We start from the raw sequence: 11,389 nt of genomic DNA on the forward strand, positions 1-11,389 counted from the left end.
TACAAATACAATATTGGTCTTGTTTTCAAGCTCTTTGCATCTATTTTTAAAATGATTTATCATTGTCATTTTCACATTGCGAGACTGATTTTATATAGATTTTTATTCAGCGGAGTAAAGCTGTACGATGAACGTGGCTACACCGGAAGGATCGACTCCCAGAGCTCGCCGGCAGGTTCAGCTGTTCAACGGACATTGTTTCCAAAACTCTAAAAACCCGGCCCTTTTTTTTGTTCTCAGGACGAAAAAAAAAAATAGAAGTCATACTCGAAAGAAAAAAATTGGTTAGCATAGATTAACGCATAAGTGAATAAGCTAAATGTTGATGTAACTCGTTCTTAATTGGAGTTCAAACTCCAGTATCTATAATTTTTAATCTGATACTAAGTGCAGACGCACCCACAATTTTCATTTCAATCAATCAATCCACTAGCGCACGCAGGATTTTTTTTTCATATTTTGATTATTTTTTTGGACGGGGCTGGCAACAGTGGATATTACATATAGTGCGTTCTAGGACGTCACACATTACAAAATATTTTGTAATTACTATTTTAACATTCGTTTTGAAAGTTTGCGAAGACAAAAATGGCAAGCAGGATCATTTTAGTCTTGGTTAACATTTACCACTTTAGTTTTTCCTGTTTTCTTTACAACTTTCATTTGAAAATTTTGATTTTCTCAAAATTCCTAGGGGGCTGTATGCCCATCATCTCCCCCTTGCGTACGTCAGTGAATCAATCATTTCAGCTCTATCAGTGTAAGTGTAAGTGTACATAAGTCGAACTTGCAATTTCTTGTTACTCCACGATTTGAAATTCACTCTTACCGTCAAAATTCCTTCCTTATTAGTATAAGAACCGCATTGACAGAATCCGTTTAAGGTACACCAAACAAGTAGAGCCTTCTTTTTTGATCACTATACTCTGTCCCAGCTAACTGTGGAGCAAGGCAGCGCATAGCGTCAGAACAGCGAGGGAAATTGAGTGGCCAGAGCGAAGGAGTACACGCTGCTGGGAAGGCAGTCTCTTTCCCCCATTCCACGCAATTCCGGTCCTCTCACGTGTTCATTGGTGGAGCCGTCTCGCGTCACTACTTGCGCAGAGACTTGGATTTCGTTTGCTTGCTCTACAGATAGCTGGGACAGAGTATAAGTTCGAACTTCCCAATTATAATTTATTGTCCACAAAAAAAGAATAAAAATAATCTTGTGTTTGGCGCAGTATTATAAATGTATTTAAACACAATTTGAAACTTGAAACTGTTTAAGGATCTTAATGCTTAATTTTTAGTAAGAAGAATAAAATAGGCATGTCTCATAAATCGAACAAAAAAATTGCTCTTTGTATTTCCAGTTGCAAAAATCGAAATCATATTCATCTTTGCTCATAGATATTAACATAGAAACGAACCATATTCTCTGTAATGTAACCAATTTTAATGAATTGGACTAAAAGTGGTAAACGTTGTAAGTGCCAAAAGCTAAAGTGTTGGGAAATCGCATCGTTCCGCACATCAGTCGTAAGAACGTGCACAGTGACCTCTTTACTCGCCCTTTGAACTACTTAGAGGGCTACCAGCCACATTTCACGTTTACCACATTATAAACCATGGCACATTTCACAGTTTAACGTGGAAAACGCTGTTTGAATTATTGTGGCACTTACAAACAAAGATTTTGGATCAGATTTCTTTTTGATATTCAGTGCTGCGTCGTGGAACATGAACACAAGGGAGGGAGGTGGTTGTTGCTTCTTTACACACACACACACACACACACACACACACACACACACACACACACACACACACTAGTCAGTGCTATAAGTTTGAAGTACGGGACATATACATATATATATATATTTTAAAGTAAGTGAAGAATGTTAATTAATTGTTGTACTTATAGTTTATAATCCGAGATTTGAAGAATGATATATCTTAAAAAGTTCCTTAAGCTTTAAACTTGTAGTAATCTTAACAAGTAAATTAGCACACCATATGCTAATGAAATATTCAGGGAGAATAACATTAATTTTTAATATTGGATATTTTTTGTGACTTTTACTTACTTGTATTTGATCTTACTGAATATTCATCTACGAAAAGTGTAGTTCTTGGTAGAAAACCTAACAGAATTTGACACTCTTTGCTTTTAATACTAGAATATTACCATCTAGCCTAGACAACATGTGTTTAGGAATTAACATTGCTTGCAAGTAGCATTATTAGAAATGATGATGCCAAACTTTGATATATCTAAAATACATATGCAAATTGACAAATTGTTTAACCTTACTATTGAAAACGAAAAGCAAATATAGTCAAAAGTAGTAATATTAATGAATGATAAATTTTATTTACAGAAATATGAAGAGAATAGAAAATCAGAGGATGAGCGTAACACGATTTAGGATGGAAGACGATGACATCTCTTGAGTGGCGATTTGTTATTTATTGCTTGACAGAGGAATTGCTAACTTTTCTTCTTAACGCGGCCTGTCCTTTGGTAGAGCATGCCCCTCTACGTCGAAAACGAAATTCTGGAACAGAAGGTACATATAATATTAATAACCTTTATAAGGTAAGAGTGTAGTTTCTAGGTTAATAAAATATTTATAATAAAACGAGTGATAGTGAATTTCGATCTCGACAAAACGCTAAATAAAATAAACCGAACCAATTATCTACGTATATTTATTCCATACTCGAAGTCTCGTTGTCGATTCATAAACGTTGGAGCCCTGCCCTTCGACTCCTGACGTCAGGCAAAATGCTTTCGTTGTTAGGTTAGGCTTAGACAGGGAAACAAAGGAACTGTCCTAGCTAAAAAGGACGTCTAGTAACTTTAGTCTCTTAGCATAGATAATAGCCCTTGCTCAAGCCTCGATAAGCTGCAGCGTATTCATGCTAAGACAACTAACCCTAACAACGAAGTAATTCACAATTACGTCAGAAGACGAAGGGCGGAGCTTGATCAAAAAGATGTTTGAGTCTTGTGCGATCAGTTATACCTGTCTACCTCTTTCCAAATATCGAGGATAGACAGAGAATTGTTTTGTCTTCATACTACCCCTACTTGAGAGAACTAACTATATACCTGGCACCAGTGTTTTTGGAAGTAACGGTCAGAAATAACGAAATTAATAGTTACTTTTCTATGCGCTCCAACTGTAATGAACATAATTATGATTCACTAAAATATAGTAATAAGATGTTCACCTTCATATATAATAGGCCTACATTATTACGAGAATTTTTTTTGTGACGTAATTTTAAAGTTCACTTTGAACTTTGTTGCATCTGCCTAAGTTAATTAAAGTTAGTGTTAATTTTAGGAAAGGAACACCATGTGTAACACATTCTACGAATTCTAGAATAAAGTTACTACAAATATAAAACTCACGTTAGTTTTTATTTTTTGCAACTGAGTTACATTTGCAAAAGAGTAACTGTAACTGAGTTATATTTCCCAAAGAGTAACTGTAACTGAGTTATATTTCCCAAAGAGTAACTGTAACTGAGTTATATTTCCCAAAGAGTAACTGTAACTGAGTTATATTTCCCAAAGAGTAACTGTAACTGAGTTATATTTCCCAAAGATTAACTGTAACTGTGTTATATTTCCCAAGAGTAACTGTAACTGAGTTATATTTAAAAAGATTAACTGTAACTTTAACAGTTAGTACATTTCCAAAAAAGTAACTGTGTTTTATTTTTAAAAAGGGTAATCGAAACTGAGTTATATTTTCCCCATAATAACTTTAACCCTATGTCACTTTTTGAGCAAAGATACTCTAACCACAACTCAAGAAGTATCCAAAGACTCACCTTCATTCTTGGCCTTGCATTGGTTATTGCATTTCATCTCACACACGCTGCTGAACGACCTCCACTCTCTCTTTGAGTTCCTCGTGCAGATTGGGTTGTACATTGGCAGACATGTGCAGAAGGGACACACTTGGGATACGACAGATTCGACCAGGAACAAGCCTAGCAAAATAACAACATATCATTAGGAAGTTTCGATGCGATTCTTAGTGAAGTGTTTTTAGAGCTTCTCATATTATTTTAGCACTATATCATTTTCTCGATACTTTCGTAAAACTGCTTTGGATCTGTTTCGAGCACGTCATGTGTAAATGTAAAATTTTGTATGAAAAAAATGTATGAACATGGCCCTTTCTTTCATATCGCAATTTTTTTTTAATTTTAATTTGAATTTAAAATTTTGGGTGCGTCAGCACTTAAGGTATTTGCACCCGTCACGTTATGCGGGGTCCAGCCCCTTACCATAACATATAACAAAACTATAGTGTCGCATAACTAAAATCTTAAAATATTCTGACCGGTTAAAAGCTGGGGCTGTAAAGAGGAACTCAGCACACATAAGGATAACAAACAGGACAACACACAGAATTATACTGGTCATGGGGTCAGTCGCCAGAGCCTCGTTAGTCTGCAAAATGCAGTCCAGGGTGTACTACGTGGAAGTGAGGTTGACAATTGTGTTTTCTATGTGGAAGAATCACCCTTTATCCCCCTGATATCGCAATGTATTATTATTTCTGTTGCCTCGATTTTAAAGATATGGAAAATATCAGATTAATTAAGAATTAACAATTTAACATAGAAATATTCTTTTACGCAATCAGATAAACATGGATGAATAATGATACCAATTAAATAATCAGTAAAAGGAGAGAAAGTCAATTATTAGTTAAGGATAACTATTGAAAATTATTTTGATAGATATATATATTAATGTTATAGTTGAGGTCATAATTGTTAATGACAGTTTATGTATATATATATATATATATATATATATATATATATATATAATATTATTGTTCTAATACTAAATTTAAGTTTTGGTAAATAAATTGTCATACAATTCTATCCAGTGAAATTTATATTCTAGTAATTAAAATACTTGATGTAGGGTGTACCACGTACCTATGGAGGCCCAGTATGTAGGTTCATAGCTATCTTTCATCGGTCAATCGGAAGGGTATATTTAATCCCAATTAAAAACAAATAATCTTAAATCCGAACCAGAGCAAGAAAGAAAGGGCTTTACCTTAACCATACCTTTCTTTCATTCGGAGAGAGAGAAACCAAAATCTTACACAGGCTATAACAATCAATTATCATAATATTAATATGTTTAAAAGAGCTTGTTCTCGTTCAATGACTCACTCAGCGCACACCCTGGACCTAGGTTGAGTGTTTAGGGTCGTTTTCCTCTAATGACATAAACATCTACTAAGAAGGGTTTTTCCAAAATTCAACCCCTAAGGGGAGAAAGGTATGTTAAACTTTTTTTTATACGTTTACAGCCCAATCCCTGCACATAGAAACAGAGTAATAATTCTATTATAAACAAAGTCCTCAATTAAAGGCGTTGTGTGTATTACACATCTCAATATGGTGGTGCTTTACGAAACAAACTAGTGAACACACCTAACATGTACGTAATACAACATGGGAAAACCCGAGTGTGAGTAGCTAGTTATATAATAATGGACTGTTTTTAGTAATACAGTTACGGCCATCACCAGTGTTCAACGAAACTATTATTCAAAAACAAATATCAGTTGTTAAATGAACAAAAATAACATAATTTTAAATCAATACAATATAATTAGCTAACAAACAATGGTCGCCGTAATGCAATAAGAAAGTATGTACAGTGGGATCCATGAGTATTACCGTGCAAATTGTACATGACTATTTTCATTAATTTTCCCCTTGCATCCTATGTGTTTTTAAGCGATGGGTTCTTATGTATGCTGGTGCAGAAGTTGTCAACAGCTTGTTTTGAGTTTTGTTTCAATGATTGAAGTTCTTATTGGGACAAATAAAGTGCACGAACATGGTGATGGACAATTTGCACGGTAATACTCTTAGATCCCACTGTACATCCCGTATTTTCGTGTAAATATAATAATAATAGTTTATTGTTACTTATGTTACTTAAAGCAGAGCACAGTAATGACCAGATACAGCACCACGTCCAATATTTCTACAATTAGTTCCTAACACATGATCTCTTAGAGTTTTTATAAATCCATCACCATTGTTACTATTGACTAAAATAAGGAAATTGCGTTAGTCCTATATTTAGGAACCTTGTAAGCAATAGGTCTCAAGAAATAGTCAGTATGAACCTTTGATGAGAGCATTTTACGTACAATTACACCTAATATTTTACTCCTTAAGTAGGATTGGTAAATTAAAGAGATTCCAACCACTCCTCATATTTAAATGTTATATAAAGAGATTTTGAGTTTTCATACACAGTAATCTGACAAATAGTTTCCGAATTGGTTCTGTTTTATGTGTGTGTGCATGTAATGACAATTATGGATCTGTCCAATCCCCTCCCGAATCTTTTTCCTGCGCATGCTCATGACCACAGCCATTGCAAGCATTGTATATTAAACAACAATGTAAAAAAATGTACTTATTTCCTATCGACTACAAGAAGTACATTTTCTGCACGTAGTGGCGGCGATTAGGGGGGCGAGAGGGGGCAGTTGCCCCCATTTCTTGCCACTTTTGCCTTCGCACTATGCTATAACTTATCTACAAAGGGAAGTATTCTGTCTTTGCCCCCCCTCCAGTTTGGGAACCTTGCCCCCACGGTTTTGGAACCCAATCGCCGCCACGTGCAGAAAGTGTAGTCCTCTATATATATGTAGTCCAGGAGCATATGTAGGCCTAATCCCGTGGGTTTTTGAATGAAGGGAATATATGACTACCTGTGATACGTTGCTAGGATGGTACACAATCATGTACTACCAGGTGTTTTGCCCGTAAATGTGGCATATGGCCTGTGTGACGTCATAAATCCAAGATGGCTGCCGCTTCATGCACTAACAAAGAAAATCGATCATAGCTCCTTTAAGAGTGGTTTCTGACAAAATGTTATAGATACAGTTTTTGTTTAGAATTGAAAAAGAAACACAATTGATTGTTACAGTTTTTTTCGTATCTCAAACTGTTATGGAAATATATACAGTGAAACTATTTTGTGTCCTTTTCTGCAAGGCTTCTAAGCGTATTTTACACTTTACTCGACATTCTGGCATATAAAGGGCAAACATTACTGGCTGTGATATTTTGTTGATGCCTGCTATCGTGGCGTATGGCTTGTGTGACGTCATACATCCAAGATGACTGCCTCTGCACTCTGCAGACATTATCAAAGAAATCAACCATATCTCTTTGTCTCCTTGAGGAGTCATTTTGACCATTTGTAAGTTTGTTGGGTTTTTGCACGAAGGGAAGACATATGTATGGAGGATGCCTTCATTTGGAGAGATGCAATCATGTTTTACTACAGGTGTTTTGTTGAAAAATGTGCCAGAGACCATACATGACGTCCAAAATCCAAGTTGGCCACCATGGAGGTTCTACACATGAAATATTGTGCATATCTTGATTTAGAGTTCTATTATCAATTTTTTCCAGAGGCATTTTATGTTAATAAATAACAAGTGAAAAATATACCACACTAGCAACGTATCGCCGGTAGTCATATATTCCCTTCATTCAAAAACCCACGGACAATAGAAATATTGAAATATGCCCCTGGACTAATAGTAGCTCACAACTGTTCTAAAAAGTGTGTTCAACTGTTTAAATTGAAGATAAAACACCTGGAACATGTACACTCACCGGAAATAAAAGTGGGACAACCTAGATCCTGAAGTACCTTTCCTGCGAGGCGTTAAGTGTGTTGCCTACTTTACGGCGGTGGTAGAAGATGCCATTGAAAATTTGCTATTAAAATCCACTTATCCCCGTAGAGTTAGACAACACACATAACACCTTGCAAGGAGCGAGTATTTCAGAATCTAGGTTCTCCCATTTTTATTGCCGATGATTGTACATACACTTTCAAAAATTTGAAGATTCACTTAAAAATTCTGCAAGCATTGGATGATGTTCAGCGAGCAACTTCCCCCACAATTCAATGCGCGAAATCACGCTCCATCGCCATATTTCGGAAAAACAGATCAGATACTGGTAAAACATGTGAATTTCCCAGGCTTGCTCCAGACCTGTTGCAGAGTTTCCACCCAAACATAAGAGTATGAAGGTCCAGGTTCATTTCGTAATCAGCACCATGATACCATGGTATCATCGGGGCAGTACGACCTTACTCTGATGATACCATATGGTATCATCGGGAGAGTAAAGGTTAACACGTGCGAATCTGTTTTCCCGACTTCATGCTGCTGTTTCCTCTCAAAGTGCACCGTGTCATGACGTCAAGTTGAATATCATCCATTCTTTAGACATGCAATTTTCTATGATTTCGAATATCGTAACAGTTATTGAATAAAATAAATATAACCCATGGCTCGACAGCACTGGAAGGGCCTTGGCCTATCTCCCGACTGCCAGTCTTCCTCCTACAATCCTACCTAGAGGTCTGGAGATCTTCAACCGTTAATGGGATGACGTGAGGTCAGCACGTCCAAACCCCAGCCGTTATAGGAGAATTCCGAGACCCCAATTTCCTCACGATGGTGGGTTGCCACCGGTCCTATACACAGGCCGAGAGCCCAGAGACTGAACCCAGGTGGACTCGAACCCATGCCGTCCGTCCCGCAGTCGGAGTCCAAAGCACAACGCATTAGACCGCACCGTCACGGAGGAGGACAACAGTTATTGAAATTAGAGAAATTTTCGAAAAGATCTTTGCTCATACAGTACAAATGGGTAGCAATACCTTATGAGAGTGACCCTGTTGCTTCTGATCTTAGCTTTAATATTCTATCACAGTAGACGAGAAGGGAAAAAAATATGAAAAGTAACATAAGTTATCTGAGCATTTGAACTCACCTGCAACCAACACTAGGAAAACCCTCATCGTATTGTGATGTGCTGCCTCAAGTCCCCTTCTCTTCTCGCAAACAATCCACCTTTCACTTCCAACTCTCGGACGATCGCCAAACGTTTTTATAACCACCTGCTTGACGCATTCGCCCAGTGGCGGGATTCCAAAGCAGCACGTATACTCGATCCGGTTTCCTGTCCTATCTCATTCTGTTCAGGAAGTGTCGTCGACGAATTTCGTAAGGAAGAGCCGAGACGAAGGAAGCGAGTGATTCAAGCATGAAACGTTTCCTCGTACGTAAGATGCATGAATCATAGCAAATATTTCCATATTAGATAAATGGAAGAAACATGTGTTGACAAATAACGAAAATGCCCCTTCAACATAGAATGAATGAATGAGGTAAAAGTTTTAGGTGCGTCGGCACCACTTATAGCGTATAGCTTCTGGTTTATAATGTTGTTCGTACAGATGAATGTCCTCCCTGAATACTGGACACCCTTCGTTATCATATTTCGCCAACTGAACACGTCCAGAGGGGTTTCATACAATGTATACAGCCTGTACGAACAAGTATGGTACATACTGTATAGACATTTGCTAAAACAGCCATCATCTCCCAACATGGATGTTAAATCGTTGGGAAGGTTGGAACACTCTCTGAGGAAAGTAATATCGAGAAGAATATGCCGCACACTTAAAACCGTAACGTAGTGTTAATACTACGTTGAGATCGAACCAGAGACCCAGAGTTGTCTCTTGGTTGGCGTAGCTATTCATCAATCATCTCCTGAAAGTTATTACTCGCTTGGCCTGAAAGTGAGATGTGCGAGAGATTTCGTTCCAAGGAATGGCAAAATATTTGACTTGAACTAGAAATGGGGTTTATACTCTCCACGACTGAATCGATATGATTGTTAGGAAAAGGATCTTACTTGCCTCCCGTTCGGGTGATGATTACTGCCACAGGTTGCAACGTACTCCAGTTGGACACTAGTCGTTACAAAGTTAGTCCGCTACTCCTTGTGTCGGGAACATGAGACTCTTTATCATTCATCAGGGCTTGCTGGGTAGAAAAGAAAGACAACACGGTATTCAAAGTGAAACGCAGTTTTATAATCACTTATCTCTCTCATAATCACTTATGTTTCCTATCGTATGTGGACTTACAAGCAAGATCAGATTTGCTTACGTTTCTGCCTTTAGAGACGTAAAGAACAATTCTATAGCATATTAAATCACATCACAATCACTAAACACACTTGCATATAGAATTAACGTTGGACAAGACAAACGTAAATACACGAAAGTTTCTGTACTTAATTATTATTTCCGAGTATAGCTAGAATGAAACGAAATTAATTACCAATTATACTATTCGGGCATTCCATTAACCGTTATTACGTTTCTGTTGATTCCTCTACCTTCGCCTATTTTTCAAATCAGTCCGTCGTCAGGAGAAAACATTCAGGCGGGTTGATACACTTCCTCAGCCGAGATAGAAAAGTGACGTCAATGCGAGCAGATTATGACGTATATATAAATATATATACAAGTTCCAAACAAAACTGTACCAATCTAACTATAGTCGTCTGTGACAGCTTGCACATTATTTGAAGTAACAGCCATTTTAAAATCTTAATAGCTTACAAATATAAAATCTTAAACGCTCAGGTTCGTTACAAGGTTGTCCTTTCAATAATGACGTTTGTCACATATCTGACCTCCCTCTCGGATTTCACTCCGCACTCCCATCACTGTCCCAAAAACTCTCTTACAGCTCTCACCTATTCCTCACCACCAACACTCCTCGACTCCCGCCTATCACCTCCACATCTACCATCCAACACCCAACGTTTACGTAATTTCTTATTAAGCATTCCTTTGTCTGCTTCCTGTTAGGTTTAGGCTAACAACAAACTTGTCAGTTTTACCCAACACCTTGGGTACGATACGAAACAGCATAGGCATATTATCATTATACTACAGGGCCATTGAATACCCAAACACCAGAAAAAAAGGGGGAAATTTACGACCACCCTAAAATTTTTGACCAAATTTGCAGCATTCTTCTTAACATGCATGTAAAATTTGGCTCGAAACACGCACATGTCTAGGACAATTGCAACTAACGCAAAATCGGTGACAGTCGCCATGACTTTTCAGAAAATGCACTTTTAAAAGTTGCAGGTAGGACAATAGCGAACAGATTGACTGACCTTGGAGGGTGACGAACTGGAATTCCCATCCCACCCATACCATTCACCCAGTGGAGCAAACACAGGGGGGCCAGGGGGGCATTGCCACCCCTCCCAACCTTGGACGGAAACCAATTCTAGCGGGGGAAAGCAGAAAAGCAAGGCTAACAGAATCTAAGAGTAGCAGGACAAAATGATACTCAAAATGGAATTAGTTTTTATATCTCTCTTGCATTTTTCTTCCAGACGGCCAAGATCACCTGCAGGGGGGCCACATAGGAGCAATTGCCCCTTTCATTTCAAATTTTATCCAAATAAAAATAAGTTTTGTAAAATTTGC

General features: G+C 37.6%; 1 long non-coding RNA gene across 2 annotated transcripts; it reads right to left on the minus strand.

The window, feature by feature from the left end:
• Positions 1 to 2,221: 2,221 nt before the first annotated feature.
• Positions 2,222 to 10,324, minus strand: LOC146003940 (uncharacterized). Of its 2 annotated transcripts, none has more exons than XR_014443875.1 (3): positions 10,218 to 10,324; positions 3,829 to 3,990; positions 2,222 to 2,540 (listed from the first exon to the last, which is right to left on the minus strand). It is a non-coding gene; the product is annotated as an uncharacterized LOC146003940 (long non-coding RNA). The 2 variants fall into 2 exon arrangements; XR_014443874.1 differs by lacking the exon at positions 10,218 to 10,324 and adding an exon at positions 8,857 to 9,038.
• Positions 10,325 to 11,389: the final 1,065 nt, after the last annotated feature.

The sequence above is a fragment of the Lepisma saccharinum genome, chromosome 21, assembly GCF_977018435.1.
Source record: "Lepisma saccharinum chromosome 21, izLepSacc3.1, whole genome shotgun sequence".
NCBI lineage: Eukaryota > Metazoa > Arthropoda > Insecta > Zygentoma > Lepismatidae > Lepisma > Lepisma saccharinum.